This window comes from Carassius carassius, chromosome 13, assembly GCF_963082965.1.
Source record: "Carassius carassius chromosome 13, fCarCar2.1, whole genome shotgun sequence".
Taxonomy (NCBI): Eukaryota; Metazoa; Chordata; class Actinopteri; order Cypriniformes; family Cyprinidae; genus Carassius; species Carassius carassius.
This window is the reverse complement of record NC_081767.1, coordinates 26201600-26224245: the sequence shown is the minus strand read 5'-3', so window position 1 is coordinate 26224245 and position 22646 is coordinate 26201600.

The following is a 22646-nucleotide window of genomic DNA, read 5'->3' as shown; positions in this document are numbered from 1 at the left end:
CTGGTGGTTGCCTGCTCATGTTCCGGAACTTCCAGAAGAAAGCGAGATCTCGCAAGATAATCTATCCTATCGCGGGATTTTGTAATATCACGAAATATATTACTATGTTTTGTCTACATCTTGGCAGCACCGTTTTGGCAATTATATCCAACTCAGACCGCAATGGTGACTGGATATATATCTGTTCTATGTATATGCATAGATTCCATAAAAATAATAACAACGAATACATAAAACAGGTTGAAATAATTACTAAATTGCAGCGTGGCTTTGCAATCACTTAACCACACTGGGCACTTTGTGATTATAATTTAGTTAAACAAGATACGGTAAATATATTTACTTTGTATAAAAAAAATTCCTGCTAGTCTTGCTTGGATGTCTTTTCACAACTGTGAAACTCTTTGTACTTTCATGTTCCTGGTCTTAATGAGAATGTTATTCATCTAAATCTCAATTATATAAACAGCAGCAAAATGAGCTGCGTGTCTGCACGCACATTTACAAATATGAAATTTTTAACTTCCAGTATTTCCAAATGCACGACGAGATCTGCTTACTTTGGATAGATTGAAGTCATCTTGGCCTCTGTGTAACCCGGTTTACACTCGCCTTTACTGAGATTACCATATTTATATTGCAGCTCCAGAGGCCTGTGAACCAAAGACAGAAGAAGATCCTTTTCAGTAGTGCCCTATTGAGAGTGAGCAGTCACGTGCCAATTTGGGTTGATTTGGGCGGGGTCTTAGCCGGTTGGCCATGATGGTAGGACACGCTATCGGTTGCCAGGGGCAATGCCTTCAGAACTTCACAGAGACGCGACTAAACATTTCAGAGCTCTTTCATTTTTGCGCATTTATTATGTCGGCGGAACAGAGATGGATCTACGAATACGAGAAAGAAAAGGAAGAAAGTAGAGCAATACAAAAAGATAAGGTGAAAGAAAGGGGACCTTACAGGAACAAGCTCACACCAAGCGCAAAACAGCGGTATTTGGAGAAGCTCTCAGGCATCCAAAATATCAACCATATGACCATGAAAGACCTGGACCATTTACCTCTGTGCACACATATGGACATTGTGAATTATATTGTTTACGATGTAAGTCACCTTGCATTCACGCTGTTAATGGCTTTAATCTAACCAGGACATTTACATCTTGCAATCACACATTTAACTACCCTAGCCAACCCAGAACTGGTTTGTCCACTTTGCAGCCCCCAACACAAAAAGCTGATACAATATGTGTCATTGGGCTAAATTTATATTTGTGTAAATTGAACATCTCGTTACAATCTAGTGTTTACGAAACAGTCGCAGTTATTTAAGTTACTTTGTTATTTTGGTCAAGAAGTGTCTGCTAAATGCAATGTAATTACAACACGCTAAAACGCATGTGAATAAACTTACTTTGGCCAGTACAACGCTGTTTTCACCACCTGGGGGCTTGTAGGTGGACCCAGCCACAGCAGAACGCCTCGTTACTTTCAAAAGACTTGTGGCTTTTAAACTCCTGTATTGTGGAAGTAACTTACATCAAAAACAAGATAATTCACAATATCCATATGTGCATGGAGGTAAATGGTCCAGGTCTCTGTGCCATTCCACTGCAGGGAGCTCGTATGGGTCGCTCTTTTGGATGCCTGAGAGCTTCTCCAAATACCGCTGTTCCCTTTCATAGGTCACTTCGATGCTGCGGTGACGTCACTGTATGGGAACACCCCTCGGTGTGACGAATGTCTGAAGCCCTATACCATCCCGCCAATCCTATTGGCCAAATAGCGCTTTGCACCACCCCTACGCATGCGCACGCATTATACCTGGGTGCCGCACGCTATTTCGCTCAGATTTCATTCCTTCAGGGAAGCGAATCATCTGTGCCCTAGAATCATCTCGCGTTCTCAGCGGTTTCTACGATCAGTGCTAACTCCTCCAGACAACGAGGGTGTTACGCAAAATTCGTCACGGATACACCATTCAGTTTCGAAAAGGCACGCCTCCTTTCCGCAGAATTCTTCCCACGGTTGTGAAACCGAAGGAAATAGCGGTGCTGCGACAGGAGATGTCAACTCTGCTGAGCAAAGGGGCTATAGAGGAAGTACACCCCTCTCAGATGGAGTCAGGGTTTTACAGCCGCTATTTTGTGGTACCAAAAAAAGACGGCGGGTTGCGACCCATTCTGGATTTACGCCGTTTGAATCTTGCACTCAGGACGAGCAAATTCAAGATGTTAACAGTAAAGTCTATTTTGTCTCAGATTCAACCAAACGACTGGTTTGTCACGATCGATCTGAAAGATGCATACTTTCATATTCAGATCATCAAGAGACACAGGAAGTTCCTCAGATTCGCTTTAGAGGGCAAAGCGTATCAGTACCGCATGCTTCCCTTTGGCTTAGCTCTGGCTCCCCGTACTTTTTCAAAATGCATGGACGTAGCTCTGGCCCCGTTGCGGCTTCAAGGCGTTCGCGTTTTGAACTGCTTAGACAATTGGCTGGTGATAGCACAATCGCAGACTCAAGCACACTCTCATCGGGATCTTAATTTTTAATTCCCTCTCAACGGATAACCTTTCTGGGAATAGACTTTGACTCTCGCGCGATGACAGCAAAGCTATCTCTCCCGCGCGCTCAGTCATGCGTTGCTTCAGCGGGTCGCACAGTGGCGGTGAGCTTGTGCCTCAGACTTTTAGGTCTAATGGCAGCGGCATCCCCCGTAATCCGTCTGGGATTACTTCACATGCGCCCTTTTCAGTGGTGGATGAAAAGACGGAACATTTCACCCCGTTGTCTTCCGCATCGTACGATTTCGGTGTCACGGAGGTGTGTTATGTCGATAAAACTGTGGATGTCAACCGAATTTCTTCTAGCCGGGGTTCGTCTGGGGATTTGTGCTTTCCGAGAGACTGTCACGACGAATGTGTCTTTGACCAATTGGGGAGCTATTTGTCAAGGGCGCCCAGCCCACGGAGTGTGGCAGCGGCATCCCCCATAATCCGTCTGGGAATTCTTTACATGCGCCCTTTTCAGTGGTGGACGAAAAGACGGAACATTTCACCCCGTTGTCTTCCGCATCGGACGATTTTGGTGACGGATGCGTCTTTGACCGGTAGGGGAGCTGTTTGTCAAGGGCGCCAGCCCACGGAGTGTGGACAGCGACACAACGCAGTTGGCACATAAACAGGTTAGAATTACTGGCAGTTTTTCTAGCTCTCCAGTATTTCTCACCAGTATCTGCTGATCGGCCGTCATGTACTGCTCAGGTCAGACAACACAGCGGTTGTGTCGTATCTGAATCATCAGGGATGATTACGCTCTCGCCCCCTGTGCAGGCTGGCGAGACATATTCTTCTCTGGTCTCAGAACAAATTTCTTTCGATCCGAGCGGTTCATGTCCAAGGACGTTTGAACTTCGGAGTGGATTTGCTATCCAGGCAGACTCTGGAGCAGGGGGAATGGAGATTGCACCCCAAAACGGTGAACCTTTTATGGCAGATTTTTGGAGAAGCGAGAGTGGACTTATTCGCGTCGAACATGACTACGCATTGCCAGCTATGGTTCTCCCTATGCCCTTCATCGCCCCTGGGCTTGGATGCGTTAGCTCACAATTGGGGATGATTTGGCACCCAAGGCCAGATCTATGGAAACTGTGGGCGTGGCCTCTGAGCAGAGTGAGCTAGTATGTCCTGGTCTTTCTGTTGAAACCACCGAGACTATACTGAATTCTAGAGCAGCTTCTACAAGACGCTTATATGCTTTCAAGTGGAAACTGTTCACGACCTGGTGTGGAGTTCGTAATACGGATCCAGTTTACTGTCCAGTGGCTTCAGTACTGGAGTTCCTTCAGGACCGTTTTTCTGATGGAGTAACGCCAACCACTCTGAAAGTTTACGTGGCAGCCATTTCAGCTATCCACGACTATATAGATGGTGCCTCAGTGGGCCGTCATCCGCTGGTTTCTCGTTTTATGCAGGGTGCGCGACGGCTGAGGCCTTTCCGCCCTGTGCGAATTCCTTCATGGGATTTATCTATTGTGTTACAAGGTTTATCAGGGCATCCGTTTGAGCCCCTGGAAACTATACCGGATAAAATCCTGACTCTGAAGACAGTTCTTCTTATGGCTTTATCCTTCCTCAAGAGAGTTGGGGATTTACAGGCTCTTTCTGTCTCACCCTCATGCATGGAATTTGCACCGGGCTCTGTAAAGGTGTTGTTGCGACCGAGGCCTAATTATGTCCCTAAGGTCGCTTCTAACCCCTTTCGTTTTCAACAAGTGGTCTTGGAGGCTTTATCCCCTGCTGAGGCAGGGTCAGGAGATCTAAGTCTTTGCCCTGTCAGAGCGCTAAAGACTTATGTAATCGAACAGCCCCATGGCGTGAGTCTGACCAGCTGTTTGTCTGTTTTGGACATAAGAATAAAGGCCATGCTGTCACAAAACAACGCATGTCCCATTGGCTGGTGGAAGCAATATCTTTAGCCTATTAGGCGCGCGGACTCGCTTCGCCCTTGGGAATGAGAGCTCATTCCACGAGAGCAGTGGCTTCTTCACGAGCTTTTCTCAGTGGATCTTCTATGGATAATATTTGTACTGCGGCAGGTTGGTCCTCACAGAGCACTTTTATCAAGTCTTACAGTCTGGATGTGAGGATGGCTCCTGGCTTCTGGGTTCTCTCCGCTTGAGCAGATGCTTCCTTGGATCCCAGCTATCAGGTACGTCAGGCGTTATGGCATAGAGTTCCCATACGGTGACGTCACCGCAGCATCGAAGTGACCTATGAAAGGAAACATCTCAGTTACGTATGTAACCATGGTTCCCTATGTAGGGAACGAGATGCTGCGGTCCTGGTCGTTCCATACCTTGATAGCATTCTTCTTCTTCAGTTCATGAAATCTGAGTGTAGGATTTGAAATGTGAGTTATCATCAAAAGACTGTGGAAGGGATCACTTGCACTGGTAGGCCGGTCAGAGCCCAGGAACTCAGTCAACAACAGTTCTTTCTTTGAGGACCTTTCTTTTTCCTTTCCCATTTAGCATGTAATAGGTGTGGTCTGTATAAAGATAACAAATACAAAAACAAATACTAATCTCAATGTAGAACATGAGAACAGTAGAAATAAAGCAATTGTAAAATATCACGGCAGATATACATAACGTGCATGTATACAAACGCTGGTTATGCACGCACAATCAATCAAAAATAATTATATCTGCAAATGCCAGCAAGATTACAACTTAATCTCAATATTAAGCATAATTTAACAAGAACAACTCACTTATAGGATGCACGCACACATATTATGCTTGTATTGTATCGGCTAATGTCTCTTCTCTTCAACTTTGCTGCGCAAATGTAAAATGGCGATAAAACTTAAAAGGGCAACACGTCTTAAAGGGGCAACATGTCTTAAAAGGGTCATGCATGCAAGCCGTTTGTACACTGAGCGAAATAGCATGCGGCACCCAGGTATACGATGCGTGCGCATGCGTAGGGGTGTTGCCAAGCGCTATTTGGCCAATAGTATTGGCGGGATGGTATAGGGCTTCAGACATTCGTCACACCGAGGGATGTTCCCATACGGTGACGTCACCGCAGCATCTCGTTCCCTACTCAGGGAACCATGGCTACATACGTAACCGAGATGTTTTGCGCTTGGTGTAACCTAAAAAAAACTGTATTCCATTGTTCCTATGTGTTCCATATGTATCGTGTGAGGTACTGGGGCAGTTTTTAACGCAGCAGTAACTTCCAGGCATGGTAAAACTGTGCAGAATTGCGAGAACCTTCTCTACTACCGAGTTAACAACACACGTAAACAATCATGTTTTGCCGCCAGTGTCCTGCCAACATGGCGGAGACTGTGATATCGAGGGGAGGGGCTCTGTGCTATGACCACAACTCCTCACTCTCAATAGCGGAGTAATCACAAGTGTAGAAACGCACAGGAACAAATTACATTTTACAATATAATCATACAGAAAACAGTTGATTTTATGATCAAATAAATGTAGCCATTTCTTCTCAAAAAGATAAAAAATCTTACCGACCCCAAATTTTCAACATGGCCATACTATTTAAATTAACCTTAAATTATTGTAATCAAAAGCAAGTCATTTTGTGAAATATAAAACGTGAACAATACAGATTTTGTGTAAAATATGGCAGCAAGTTCAAAGAATTATCCTAATTCATTCTTAATAAATCTGTGGAGTATTTTAAAATGCCCCAGACCATGCTGATTTAAATTTGATTGATTATGGAAGTTCATTCATTCTCAAGCAGATTAAGGCCCAATCCCAATTCTATTTTATACCCCTTCCCCTACCCCTCCACCTACCCCTTCCCCTTGTCCCTTGAAGTGTCAAGGGGTAGGGGAGAAAATATTCCCCTAAGGATTGGGACACCACTACCATGACGTCACACGCCATCATTCGTCTAGCTCTTACAATAAACACATATACTGGACTATATAGATGACAGACGCGAATACATGCACCTTTCATATCTCTCTCTCTCTCTCTCTCTCTCTCTCTCTCTCTCTCTCTCTTTCTCTCTCTCTCTTTCTCTCTCTCTCTCTCTCTCTCTCTCTCGAATAGGCAATATTTGAGAAAATGGTGTAGCGATTTCTAATTATTGGGGGGATTAGCCCCCGTCAATGTCTACGTCAGTTATCACCCTGATCAGACATATACTGTGGCACTATCATGCAGTCTGTAATGATATGACGTTAGCAAACAGCGATTTTTTTTTTGCAAAAACATTTCTTTGAGTAACATGACCACTAATATGAACTCCCGATTGAATGTAACATAAAACAAATGATTTATTTTTGTTAAAATCTTTATTTATGCCAAAAAGCTTACATTTATGTGTCTTTTTGTTCGCTGTAGCAGCCATGTTGCCGAGATAATTCATACCCCTTTGCAGACATGGGGACTTGTGACTTGGTGACTTGGACTCGAGTCGACTCGAGTCGCTATTTTTAAGACTTGTGACTTGACTTGACAAAAAATAAAATACTTGAGACTTGACTCGGACTTGGAAGTTAAAGACTCGGGACTTGACTTGACTTGAGACAGGATGACTTGAATGACTTGAGTGTTAATCACATTATGTTTTCAGTTTGAATATAAAATATATAAATTATTTTTAAAAAATAAAATTGATTACTCAGCTGGAACGCAGGCTGAGAATCGCGTTGTCATGTCATGACATCATCAGTCATGCCCTCTCTACCTTACGCAGACCACGCCCACTTAGATCAGATATCACATCACATCAACATCTCAGCTTGAGGGGTAGCTACTGAGGGTCATCGCTTTTGTCGTCAATAATTCGCGCCTAAAAACGCGTGGAAATCTTTCTCGTTGTTTCCAAAGCGCTCGGGCAGTTACGCCCCTGAGGCGTCGAGCGTGTCGCACCGCGTGTGCGTCGCGACCGCGTTGCTTCCATTATGAGCGCGCATACCGGTGGCGCATACATGGTGGGATAGGCCACATCGTGCTCGGCTTGCAGACAAGACTCTCGAATCTTATATTTTGCAAGTGCAATACCTTGTAATAGAGGTAATGACTTACGGATGTACTCTGAGAGAGAGATTGTGTGTGTGTGTGTGAGAGAGAGAGAGAGAGAGAGAGAGAGAGAGAGAGTGAGTGAGAGAGAAACACACTCGTGCTTCACCTGATGAAGGAAACCCAAACTGAGTCTGACTCCAATCACAACCCCAACATTCAGAAACTAATTGACAAAAAGCTGAAGTATAATTATGATGAATTATGATCAAATGAATTTGAGCTCCAAACCAAACTCCAGTGTTATTCGGCCCTAAACAGAACCACAAAACTGGCAAATTACTTATCACTCAAGCAATTAAAAGAAAGACAAATCCTTTCAAAATATCGACTCCGTGATCATGATTTGGAAATAGAGATTGGTAGACATAAAAGATTCTGGCTACCGAGAGAAGAGAGGCAAACACTGTGAGCTGAATCAAACAGAGGATGAGAAACACTTCCTTCTTGTCTGCCCCAAATACAGCACTACAAGAGAAACATTCTTCCCACAGTTTGAAGCTTTGAATCCTTCATTCTTGTCTCTAAATGACTCAGAGAAACTACTCTATATACTTGGAGAGAATGAGACGGCAGTCACAATAGCTGCTAAATATTTATACACCATACACACCATACTAAAGGGATCATTTATTGTATTCAACTGTTTTATTTTATATTCTTAATTCTATATAATTACTATTATTAATATTAGAAATATTATCTGCTGCTGCTATTTTTATTGTATTTTATTGTAATCATATTTTATTCTGTATCTAAATGCTAAATTTGGCAATACTGTAACTCAAATGTCATGCCAATAAAGCAACTTGAACTTGAACTTGAACTTGAGAGAGAGAGAGAGAGAGAGAGGAGAAATGTAAGAAAGTTTAATGTTGTATGTAAACTGTGTTTGAGGGGAAGTTGTGGCCTAATGGTTAGAGAGTCGGACTTGCAATCGAAGGGTTGTGAGTTCGAGTCTCGGGCCGGCAGGAATTGTGGGTGGGGGGAGTGCATGTACAGTTCTCTCTCCACCTTCAATACCACAACTTAGGTGCCCTTGAGCAAGGCATCGAACCCCCAACTGCTCCCCGGGCGCCGCAGCATAAATGGCTGCCCACTGCTCCGGGTGTGTGTTCACAGTGTGTGTGTGTGTTCACTGCTCTGTGTGTGTGCACTTCGGATGGGTTAAATGCAGAGCACGAATTCTGAGTATGGGTCACCATACTTGGCCGAATGTCATGTCATGTCACGTCACGTCGTTTGAGAGAGGGCGGGGGGGGGGAGTGTTCAGAGAGGAGTCTGTTGGATGTTTAGCTGTTATTTGTTTTATGGACTCAATGTTGAAAATGTAAAACATTTCTGTTGGCAGAAGTGAAAAATAAATAATTTTATGAAGTTACAATTTTGTTTGATTCCATGATGTATTTTACTGAACATGAGTATTTACAATGCAAATCCAAATTATTTTAATTTACTGTTACTTATATCTTGTCTTTAACTTTAAAGGTTAAAATTACAATAATAAGGTGACTTGACTTGGACTTGACTTGACTTACTACAGGACTTGACTTGACTTGACTTGACATAACTTGTGACTTGACTTGACTTGACTTGCCCAAGAAAAAAATACTTGGGACTTACTTGAGACTTGAAGGTTAAGACTTGAGACTTACTTGAGACTTGCACATGTGTGACTTGGTCCCATCTCTGCCCCTTTGTTTGAAGTGTGGTCCCGAAAAATCTTCGTTTGAAGGGCTATCTGGTCCTTCCCCTTCCCCCTACCCCTCCATCCAAAAGAGAATCGAGACACCCCTACCCCTTCACGTGGACGCGCGAAATGAAGGGGTAGGGGAAAGGGGAAGGACTAAGGGGTAGAATTGGGATTGGGCCTAACATGCCTAAAATAGAGCTTTGTATCTTACTAATTGCTTTGGGGTCTGGAGAGAGGTGGAAAGCAGCTGTGTCGAGCTCTCGTGCCCAGAGGATGTACAGATGTACAACTTGTGTGAGGAGTAGTTTATTTTATATAAGCGCCAGTATAAACCCACTAATTAACAGGCCGGCAAATGGAAACTTTCTAGTAAGTTAACATCAATACTGTGAGTGCTGGACATATAAAGATGACCTGTTGACAGTGCCATTTATTAATGGCACCCTAGAAATGTGTAGGGTGCCATTAATTATCCTTCCAAAGTAAAGCTCAAATAAACAACAAGCCGAGTTATAAAGAGAGACAAATTGCTCGATAGTACAGGCCAAGGTGAACTCAACACATACATGCACACTCTGAAATTCTGTTACAAAACCTATTGAGCGGTCTTGCCCTACATAGCCAGCTGCCTTAGAAGGCAGTATCCCAAATGAAATAAAATGGTTTGGAACATTGACATCAATTCTGTGTCACACAAACAGAAATTAATGAAAGATTCTACTCCAACAGAGTATAAAATGTTGGGTGAAGTAGTCCATTTGAATTAGACTGAACTATTTTTGTCAATAGTTAAAAAGATGAGATATTAGAGTATCTATCTATCTGCTGTATATGTTAAAACACAGAGGCTTGTATATCTCCAATATTTTTTTTTTCAGCAGATTTGTTTAAAAAAATATGCAAAATATGTGGTCTTAACTTAAAATGTCCCTAAGGTATTTTAGAAGGCAGCATAATTGTTCTAACCTTTAGTGCAGTGATGAATGCATATTGAAATGCTGCCTATGTAGGCATCTCTAGGTTTTGAAACAGAAACTCATGCTCACGGATGATAACAATGCATTACTTACAGTTTTCTGTCAAGCTTGGTAAGGAATCCCTGCTTGGCGTATTCTAAAGAGAGAAGAAATACAAGAAATCAACAGAGTTTATGTCCCTAAAAGAGAAAGAAGAGAGAGAACAGCCAGGAAGTAAAACACTGAAATATAGTCTATGCAAAAAAAAAAAAAAAAAGAAAAAAGAAAAACACTGCAGAGTACACGCGATTATACAAAGTATGCATGGCTTTCTCACTTTACTGAATTATTTTAAAGGAATCTTGATGCGATTGATGAATGTGTTTATAAATATACTTGTAGCTAACTACGTGAGGAATGTGTGCTTGCAATGCATTAGTCAAGCATTTGCATGTGATTGGCTAAACATTTCACAAACTTTAGATGGAAATATGTACAGTTGCAATATGGACATGAAATACTGATTGTAAGAATAAAATAAAATAAAGTGGAAAAAAGGGATATGACTAGCACAGTTAAGCAAGTTAATTATGTAGCTTAGCTATAAAATATAGAAGAGTATTTTACTAAAGATTGACAAGGATGACACAAACACACATACGTATGCAAGCTGTTAAAATTAATTAAGATTAAATATGATGTTTATGAAATCATAAAAAGAGGACTGGCTGCTTCCAAGCAAGATCAACAAACATATTATTGTTCTAAGTGCCAGGCAATATTAGAATGCACAGTTCACTAAACCTGGTAATAAAGTTTTAGAACCCATGAAGTCCTATTTTATAACAGTGATGTGGTTACATGTTTAACACAGAAGGATATTACAGAAATGTGTTACTTCCTGACCTATTACACAGCTATTAAAATAGTTTCGTTTTGGTTATAATAGAAACGTTGTCATATTTATTTTTGTTTCCTTATTAAGTTAATTTAGAAATATGTTTGGAACACTTTGTGTTTGGTAATTTCAAGTTCTTTTTTGTTTTTTAATGGAACGAGCAAACGGCAGACAGTGAGTTGAGCATAGTGTTTGATCAGTTTAGCCTTCTCAAACCAACACGACTTGCCCTAAAATAAACAGACATAATACTCATACGTTCCACGGCATTAATTTAAACATTTAACCTAAATAAATGAGCACTGTAAGGTGCATATCCAATCGTTTGTGTGGAGAGTGGGCGCTTTGCAGGACATGGAGGAGACAGCTTGCTTTTATTTTTAATGATAGTAACAACTTAAAAACACGGCATTCAGAACTGAAAAGGCTCTTGTATTTGTGTGCACTCACAATATCAACAAAACCTTATGCGTTTGTAAAATAAGGAAAACAAACAGGATACGATTTCTATCTTCTTGGGCCCGGTTCCCCGATAACGCTCACTCTTAGCGCGCTAAGAAGACCTCGAAAGATATATCTTACCAAAGTTATTTATGTTCCTAAGTGTTTTCCCCTAAGTGTCCCTTAGGAAGCTTCTTAACACGCTGCTTCTTACATCCGACGTTACAAGAGCGCTGTCCAGAGTGAGGGTGCTGAATTAGTTGGCATCGATTGCTCAGGAATCGATTTTCCACTTCACGCGAAGGTGCATTACAGCGTTAAGAAAGACAACACGTTCTATGCAAATGAAACATTCATCAAATTATTACAGTAACATTTATTTTAACATAGTTTACGTTATCAGTAAATATAGACTATAAATTAAATTATCAAATGGTCAGTAATATGTTCACACGATATGTTGTGAATCTCTCGCTAATCATCCACCCTCCTTATCCCGTTTGTGTGACTTGTGCCGCTTCTTGACGACTCATAAAAATTCTATAATACACTTGTATATTAAAGGCAGGGTAGGTAATACATGTATAAACAACTTTCTTCCAAATTTGTTTAAACTTTCTATATATATCAATGCATAATTAAAATGTAAGTACTCTGATAAGAGTATAAAAATCGAGTGACTCTAGACCGTTTAATCTGTATTAAACACAGCTCATTATTTCCATTTCGGGACGAAACATAGGATTGGCTTAGGCGACTGTCACTCTCTCGCAACCATGGCAACTACCCTTTTGCCACACATGACCTGCCCACTTGCGCGTGCACGTTTGATTTGAGGAAACAGCATGTTTGATTCAACAGGCACGGATCCTAGGAATACCAAAACAATGGCAGAGAAACAGCAAGCAAAATTCACAGTACCAGCCTATGCAGTAAGTGAAGGCAAACCAGGCAAAAAAAGGAAGACAGTAACAGTACAAGAAAAGGCAATAAACAAAAAGTCTTTGGATAAACAAAGAAATAAAACGCGAGTTAAAATCGGCGTGGCTTTCCAGCGATGGCGAGAACTGAGGGAACTCAAGGGGCTGAAAAGTGACTCCTTGATGGCTTTATTTCTGCTGGACAGGTAAATCTTTCTTTTTGTATTTTGATCATACATATTTTTTTCATGAAGCATGTGTCATTAGCACACGTAGCTGCGTAATATAGCTAACATAACATTACTTAGCGAGCCATAGTAGAGGCTTTGGAAGGAGCCCAGAAGGGAGGGGGTGGAGTGAATGGAAATAATGAGCTGTCTTTAAAACAGTCGTGAGAGGTCTACAGTCACTCGATTTTTATACTTTCTTTTTCAGAGTACTTACATTTTAATTATGTATTGATATATAAATAAAGTTTAAACAAATTTGGAAAAAAAAGTTTTTTATAAATTTTTTACCTACCCTGCCTTTAATGGTAAGGTACTTTACAATCAGAATTGATTGGCAAGCAGCTGCAGTTACTTCTCTTTAATGCGTTATTGATTGCAATTGGTTTATGTTTTTAATAAAAAGCAACCTACAATGAACAGAGAAAGAGAGAGTTAGATACAAAATATGCTGGGGAAGCAACGTAAAAAAGGGCATCCAGCTTTTTGTCAGAGGAACTTGAAGTTTTGCTGGACCTTGCCACCGGGTCAGAGATCACACCCCTATGGTCCACTATAACCTGCACGTTTATGGCCGCGTATCCCTTTCGCGATAAGTAGCCAGTCTGGACGCACCTCCACACAGAGGTCTTGATTAGGCCGTAGCCCTCTCCCATGACCTCGATTAATCGCTCTGTAGCAAAAAAAAAAAAAAAAAAAAAAAAAAAAAAAAACCTTGCGCTGGCTTCAGGGCTTAAAGCAGAATTCCGCCGCGTTAGCCTGGCAAGCACAGGTCTGAGAAGGTCCAGCAGCTCCATAATGAGTTGTCTTGGGAGGCAAATTTTTTTTTATATAGCCACGTCAGGCAAAATGTCAAAAGGGCTTAAGTTTTGCAGAATAAAAAAATTGACATGGACTAAACGGCTCCGCGTCCGGCTCCGTCTCAATACAAGGACACGTTGGATCGCTGCCATAGTTGGTCGCTTACTGGACACAACCGTGATTACCCATTTATAGATCTTAGCCATTTAGAGCCAAATTGTTTGCCAGATTTTAATTATTAAAAAATTGATTGCCAATTCGCTTTAATTACATTACGAAAAAGCCTAGGCTAATTACCACCATATTAGTTCTGATACCACATCAAGTCAACTTCATAAATAGGCCTGTATCCATTGCGAACATAATTTATTATTATAAAATTATTATAAAATAACATAAAATCATTGTTGAGCCACAACATTGTCAACATACCATAGTTTGACTTGTACTTCGCTGCGCTGGTTTCTAAAGACTGCTGTACAGTAGCGTCATGAGCTCAAACAACGCTAAGAGAGAGCTACGAATGGTCCAGACCAACCTTACGAAAGTATGACTTACAGAAGATATACTTAGCGTACGAACGTGTCGGGAATCGTGCCATAAGGTTAAGAGAGAGGTTAAGGAATAGGTTAAGAACTACTTAGCGATAAGAACGTTTTGGGGAACCGGGCCTTGGTCTTGAGCAGGAGCGCTTCATCGACATGCATAAATATATCTATGCTTTTTTGCGTTTTAAATTACTATTTTAAAACGAAATAATTCCAATCGAAAACAAAAACTCTTTCATTATGTAATCCTAAAGATGCATTTCTCTCTAAAGGCATGTACAAAGAGGAGGCAAGTCAGTATCGTCAAATTCATTTTTGCAACATTGACTCAGAAGACATTATTTTATTAAGAAATAATTCAAATATCTCGACATTTCGTTTGTTTGTTTTATTTATTTATGTTTTGTTTGTTTGTTTTTGGGCCGCTGTGCCAAAAATTGTGTTTAGATTCAGTAGCGTATAAGGCAACATTTTGTGCCACGTTGAAAAATAACTGAATAAATAAGATAAACATCATAATATTTTAAGAAAAAAGTCAAAATTACGATAATAAATGATAAATATATTACATATATAATAAATATATACAATAAATATATTACATTGTGAAGTAATAAAAAGTCTGTGGCATCCATTAATTTTTTTTTTTACTAACTCTGATTGATCGATTCATGAGACATTCGTTTGTATTAAACTGTTTTGCTCGGTTTCCAGTTAACGATTGATCTTAAGCGTAATTTTGCGATCGTTCGTTATTGTTTCACGTGCGTTTCCCAAAAATGCACTTAACAGTCACAGCTGTGCTTTATACTTAGGAGTCGCTCTCCGTTTGTCAAGTTCTGAAATGTCACCTAATAGAATGACTCTTAATTGTAGTACACGATCGTTTATTGACGTTAACCTAATGCTGCGTTGACAACTTGTATATAATAACTATTATACAAAACAATATTATATTATAGTCTATAATATTATACTTTACACATATATATATATATATATATATATATATATATATATATATATATATATATATATATATATATATATATATATATATATATATACATACATATACATATGTATATATAGGCCTATATATATATATATATATATATATATATATATATAATATCATATACTTTATATATTTATATATAATGTTCGGTAAAAGAAAAAAAAAAGAGAGACTTTATTTCCAGGTCTAATACACAGGTTCAGAAAGTCATTAACATATTTTTTCCCCCAGTCTTTGAAGCATTTCCCACATTACTTCTTTTATTATTTTTTTCTGTCATTTAATTTAAATGTGTATTTCTATTTTTTCTGCCCTTTTAAATTATTTCATTTATAAATTAATAGAAAAATAAATAAAGAAAACGACGATAAAGTGTACAATAAAGCACAATTAAATCCTTATATTATAATCACATTTCACTTGAATCAAGTTGGTGTACTTGTCCTGCAGGTGATCACATAAATCTGGGCCCGGTTCCCCGATAACGCTCACTCTTAGCGCGCTAAGAAGACCTCGAAAGTTGTTTATGTTCCTAAGTGCGTTCCCCGAAGTGTCCCCTAGGAAGCTTCTTAACACGCTGCCTCTTACGTCCGACGTTCCATAGGCGCTGTCCCGAGTGAGGGTGCTGAATTAGTTGGCATCGATTACTTAGGAATCGATTTTCCACTTCACGCGATGGTGCATTACAGCGTAAAGTAACACAACAAGTTCTATGCAAATGAAACATTCCTAAAATTATTCCAGTAACATTTATTTTACATAGTTTAAGTTATCAAAAAAAATATAGACTATAAATTAAATTATCAAATGGTCAGTAATATGTTCCCACGATCTGTTGTGACGGTTAGAATCAGAATCAGAATCAGAATCAGAATCAGAATGAGCTTTATTGCCAGGTATGTTCACACATATGAGGAATTTGTTTTCGTGACAGAGCTCCGCAGTGCAACATAACAGCGACAGAACAAAAAACACAATAAGGAATAAAAAATACAAAAAAATACAAATAGGTGGGTAAGGATTGACAATATACAAATTGACAATGTATGGCAGGTATATTAAAAAGAGCATTTATGTATGTACATGTATATTATGTGGAAAAATTGTAACTGTACGCTAAGTATGTGTGTTTGGATAAATAAGTGTATGTGTATATAAATATAAATATAAGTAGTATAGTGTGTTCCATGTATGTACATGTATATTATGTGCAAAAGATTTACGTATACGCTAAGTATGTGTGTTGGATAAAAAGTGTAGTGTATATAAATATAAATAGTGTAGTGTGTCCCACAGTTATTATCAGCTGTTCATAAGATGGATTGCCTGAGGGAAGAAACTGTTCCTGTGTCTGGTCGTTCTGGTGCTCAGTGCTCTGTAGCGTCGACCAGATGGCAACAGTTCAAAGAGGGAGTGTGCTGGATGTGAGGGGTCCAGAGTGATTTTAACAGCCCTTTTGCTCACTCTGGATAAGTATAGTTCTTGAATAGATGGGAGGGTTGTACCGATAATTCGCTCAGCAGTCCGGACTACCCTCTGTAGTCTTCTGAGGTCCGATTTAGAAGCTGAGCTGAACCAGACAGTTACTGAAGTGCAGAGGATGGATTCGATGATGGTGGAGTAGAACTGTTTCAGCAGATCCTGTGGCAGGTTAAACTTCCTCAGCTGGCGAAGGAAGTACAACCTCTGCTGGGCCTTTTTCACAATGGAGTCAATGTGAATGTCCCACTTCAGGTCCTGAGAGATAGTGGTGCCCAGGAACCTGAATGACTCCACTGCAGTCACAGTGCTGTTCATGATGGTGAGTGGGGGGAGTGCAGGGGGGTTTCTCCTGAAGTCCACGATCATCTCCACTGTTTTGAGCGTGTTAAGCTCCAGGTTGTTGAGACTGCACCAGACAGCCAGCTCTTTAACCTCCTGTCTGTAAGCAGACTCGTCACCGTCCTGAATGAGGCCGATGAGTGTGGTGTCATCTGCAAACTTCAGGAGCTTGACAGAGGGGTCCTTAGATGTGCAGTCATTAGTGTACAGGGAGAAGAGCAGTGGGGAGAGAACGCAGCCCTGGGGAGCTCCGGTGCTGATTGTACGGGTGCTGGATGGGTATTTTCCCAGCCTCACTAGCTGCTGCCTGTCTGTCAGGAAGCTGTTGATCCACTGACAGACGGAGGTGGGCACGGAGAGCTGAGTTAGTTTGGGCAGGAGGAGGTTTGGGATGATCGTGTTGAAGGCAGAGCTGAAGTCCACAAACAGGATCCTCACATAGGTCCCCGGTCTGTCTAGGTGTTGCAGAACATAATGCAGTCCGATGTTTACTGCATCGTCCACAGACCTGTTTGCTCTGTAGGCAAACTGAAGAGGATCCAGCAAGGGTCCAGTGATGTCCTTCAGGTGGGCCAGCACCAGTTTTTCAAATGACTTCATGACTACAGACGTTAGAGCCACAGGCCTGTAGTCATTTAGTCCTGTAATTTTGGATTTCTTTGGGATGGGGATGATGGTGGAGCGTTTGAAGCATGAAGGGACTTCGCACAGCTCCAGCGATCTGTTGAAGATCTTTGTGAAGATGGGGGCCAGCTGGTCAGCACAGGATTTCAGACAGGCTGGTGTAACACAATCTGGGCCTGGTGCTTTTTTCCTTTTCTGCTTCCTGAAGACCTGGCGCACCGCATCCTCGCTGATCTGTATTGCAGGTGTGGGGGAGAGGGGGGATGCAGGAGGTGTGAATGGTGAGAGCGCTTGATTGGAGAGGTGTTCAGGGTGGGTTGCAGGAGTTGTGAGTGGTGTGAACAGTTGTTTGGAGAGGCATTCAGGGTTGGTTGCAGGAGTTGTGAATGGTGAGAGCGGTTGATTGGAGAGGTGATCAGGATGGGTTGCAGGAGCTGTTAATGGTGTGAATGGTTGTGTGGAGAGGCATTCAGGGTTGGTTGCAGGAGCTGTGAATGGTGTGAACGTTTGTTTGGAGAGGCATTCAGGGTTGGTTGCAGGAGTTGTTATTGGTGTGAACGGTTGTGTGGAGAGGTGTTCAGGGCAGGTGATGGGTGTTCTTTCAAACCTGCAGTAAAACTCGTTCAGATCGTCTGCCAGTCGTTGATTTTCCACAGTGCTGGGGGGTGGTGTCTTGTAATTGGTGATCTTCTTTAGGCTTTTCCACACTGATGCGGAGTCGTTCGAAGTGAACTGAGTCCTTATTTTTTCAGAATAATTCCTCTTTGCCACTTTGATCTCCTTTTCCAGTGTGTATTTAGCCTGTTTATACAAGACATTGTCCCCCTTCACGTAAGCATCTTCTTTGGCCTGACGGAGCTGTCTGAGTTTTGCAGTGAACCACGGTTTGTCATTGTTGTAATTTAGTTGAGTCTTGGTAGGAATACACATATCCTCACAGAAACTGATATAAGATAGACGATAGACGAACCGGATATCCCTCGCTAAACTTCCACCCTCCTTATCCCGTTGTGCCACTTGTGCCGCTTCTTGACATTGGTTTAACGACTTCTAATAATTATGTTATACACTTTTATATTAATGGTAAGGTACTTTACAATCAGAATTGATAGGCAAGCAGCTGAAGTTACTTCTTCGTTTGCCAGATTTTAATTATCAAAAGTGATTGCCAATTTAAACGCTTTAATGATATTACGAAATAGCCCAATTACCACCATATTAGTTCTGATACCAAATAAAGTCAACTTCATAAATAGGCCTGTATCCATTGGGAACATATTTTATTATTAGTCTTAAAATGTCCATAACATAAAACCATTGTAGAGGCACAATATTGTCAACATACCATAGTTTGACTTGTACTGCGCTGCGCTGATTTCTAAAGACTGCTTCACATTGGCAGAGACTAGAGTCTTGAGCTCAAACAACGCTGAGAGAGATTACGAATGGTCCAGACCAACCTTACGAAAGTGTGACTTACAGAAGATATACTTAGCGTACGAACGTGTCGGGAATCGTGCCATAAGGTTAAGAGAGAGGTTAAGGAATAGGTCAAGAACTACTTAGCGATAAGAACGTTTTGAGGAACCGGGCACCTGTCTTATTACGATGCACTCAGGGCTTTACGATTACTCCAGAGCACCCCCAGTGGCGGATCTAGAAAATTTTGCATGGGGGGGCAAAGGGGTGGCAAGAGGTCTTGGCAGGGTGGCAGGGGTACATGGAATCCCTATATATGAATTGCTTTAAAAAAAAAACACAAAAACACTTTTAAACCATAGTAGTTATTGTTTAATCAAGCCCTTACACACTACAACGTTTTTTAATTCACAACACACACACCAGTTATGTTTAGACTACTTAATTCTATTGTATTTGTTATTTCCCCAGTTGTAACCTGGTTTCATTGCTGTGATATCTGAGAAGAATTGGATTTAATAGGACTGCATAGGCTTAGCTAATCAAATGATCGATCTCCTAACTGGCACTGTATTGTGTGTTGTAACGTAACAGCCCAAACTAAAATTGGGTATTTTTATTTAAAGTAATTAATTAATTTTTAAAGCGATTTAAGGGAATAAAGAAAAAGAAAGGCTTGTTGTATTAGTGAAATAATTGTAACTATTTGCAACTAATATTTTATTTTTAATTTACATAAATGAATCAAGGAAATTATAGCATATTTTCAATTCAAAAAGGCAAAATTTAATAAATAAATAAAAAAAAGTTGAACTTTTCTATTGTAAAACAGTCAAATATTAAATTATCTACTTACATTTTACCAGGCATTTGTTAACTTATTTAATAATTTTGACATTGATGAGCTAGACCGCTGAACTTTTAGTCTTCCTAACAACAAACAGAGCGTTGCGTAATGTAGTGCATCAGAGCAGCATCAATAATAATATCAAGTGAATCTCTTATCTGCATCTTAAGTTTATTGCCAATAATAATGACAGGTTTGCGAACGTGAACTCGGTGAACTCGCGCAAAACACATCTTCAGCACAGCGATTCATTTAAACGCCTCTGATTGGCTGATGTGATCAACAGACATGTCTGTGATTAGCTACAATGCTCAACGTTGCAAAAGCACGTCAAAAGTACCTTTAATGCAAAGGGAAAAATATAAATAAAAATGTAATATGCACTGTTCATGATTAGTTAATCGCGGCCGCTGTAATCTTATTCACATTTGTTTTTTCTGATGAATTGTTTTGCTCTGTGAGAGACAATTTAACAAAATATTCGGGGCTTTACTAAAAACTTTCGGGGCTTAAGCCCCATTAGCCCAGCCCTAGCGCTGCCCCTCAATATTTTATATTTTTTATTAAGCTGTTCTTGTCTTTACTAAAATCAAAATCAGGCTAATCAAAGAGAAGAGTGCTCTTACAAATCACGAGGGAGCGATTTGACCGCTGATTTTGCCTAACGTAATAGACTCGCTGTTTTTGCTGATGCTGAATCGTCTTTAGCATACAATACATTCATTACAAATGTAACTTTAAGTTAAACGTGTGTTTAAACTACACCTGGGGAAACTCACTTCACCTTCAGAGGATCTGTCCGGGGCAGCTCAGTCTCTGGTTGCAGGGCCACCGCACCGAATCAGACTCGCTGTGTGTATGAGCCAGACTGAGCGAACGTCGCTCTGCACGTTTGAATCAGGGATGTAACTAAGTATTTGAGGGGCAGGGGGGAAGGGCGAATAATACATTTAAAATTAAAATTAAACTTTTGGTAAATGTATTGGACATAGTGGTGGGTTGTTTTTGTAAGTACAGTTTTTGGATCATTAAAGTTAGGGGGGCAGCTGGGGGGGCAAGGCTCTAGAGTGGGGGGGGACACCTTAGATCCCAGATCCGCCCATGCGTAGATCTATAATGATTTTTCAAGTGCTACTTAAGTTACGATGCTTTTGGGAAACAGACCGTAATATTAAGATCAGTCGTACAATCGTTTTTACGAACTTCTTAGGCTTACGAAGCTTGGGAAACTCGGCCCTGATTTGTTTTTCAACATTTATCAAATATTCATGTTTGTTTTGTGCTGCAAATATTAAAAAGGAAAATATAATTCATTCATATGCAGCGTAAAAAATAGATGTTAATTGTTTGTATGTACAAGTGTTTTGCATATATGTCCGGGGTTGACTCGCTACACAAATTAAGATATTATTACCTTACCTTACTGGGGTAAGGTAATAATGCCCAGTAAGGTACAAACTTCTACAGTAGTACAAATAGGTTCTGTACTCATAAAACGAGGCATTGGAAAGTTAAGTACATCAGGAGTTTATACTAGTTAGTACAAACCAGAGCCAGTTTGTATAGCCAGTAGAAAAAATCCTTAACATTAAGCTCTGACGTTATTGTATTTAAACAAACATGAGATTTACATACCTCACAAATTCTGATAAACTTGGAGGTTCCTCTTTAAGGAGGTAAGGAACCCCAGGGAGGACACCTGCTCTTCTAAGTTGGTTAGAGCTCTGCAATGAACAACATTGTTTCAAATAAAAACTTGTAGTCATAAGCCACTTTTCCACTGTCAGGCCAGTGCAAGCAAGGGCAAACAGCATGCCAGGATGGGGCCAATAGAAAATTCAAGGAATAAACTGAATGGAAAATAATACATGAAATTACGTTCTCTAAAATTTGAAGCTGTTTTCCAATGCAAATATCAAAATTTTTCTTAAAGAGTTCACCCAAAAAAAGAAAGAAAGAAAATTACAATTTATTAAAGGTCCCGTTCTTCGTGATCCCATGTTTTAAACTTTAGTTAGTGTGTAATGTTGTTGTTAGAGTATAAATAATATCTGTAAAATTCTAAAACTCAAAGTTCAATGCCAAGCGAGATATGTTATTTAACAGAATTCACCTACAAAAAACGACCCATTTGGACTACATCCCTCTAGTTCCTGCAGTAATGACGTCACTAAAACAGTTTTTTGACTAACCTCCGCCCACAGGAATACACAAAAAAGGGGACGTGGCCTTGTTGCGCTACGACAGAGAAGAGGAAGAGTTGCGTTTGTGTTTGTCGCCATGTCGTTGGAACTCTGTTATTTACATCTCGGAGTCCAATCACCTTTGTTTGGCCTTCCCAGGGACGCTGTACTTTTAGATTAATGGTTACAATTTATGTTTTACTCGGTTCCCGAAAATTATAATCCACATGTAAAACTATGTGCAGCACATTTTGCTGAGGACAGCGAGCTTTTAATTTAATGCTGGATTCGCACAAAGATTATTCTTGAAAGATGGAGCGGTTCCCTCTTTGTCTGGAGAATGCGTTGTTTATGGACCACAACCGGTAAGTGTTTTTTTATTATTTAAATTGGTGCTTTTAACAGTTTCTGTAACTTATTACACAAAGGACAACGCTGTTTAGCTTTGTTAACTAGATGGTAGCGCTGTGCAAAAAAATCAAATGCGTTTTTCATGCGCATCTCGTCAGTAAAAGCGTTCTGTGATTATAAGTACATCTCCAGCACGTGCGTTCAGATAAGGATTGCCAGGTTTTCAAAACAAATCCTGCCACTTGCTTCTCAAAACTACTCCAAAACTTGCCCAATCTCATTTCCAGGAGGGCAGCGTGCGCTAAGCTGCTGTCGAATCACAACACAGGA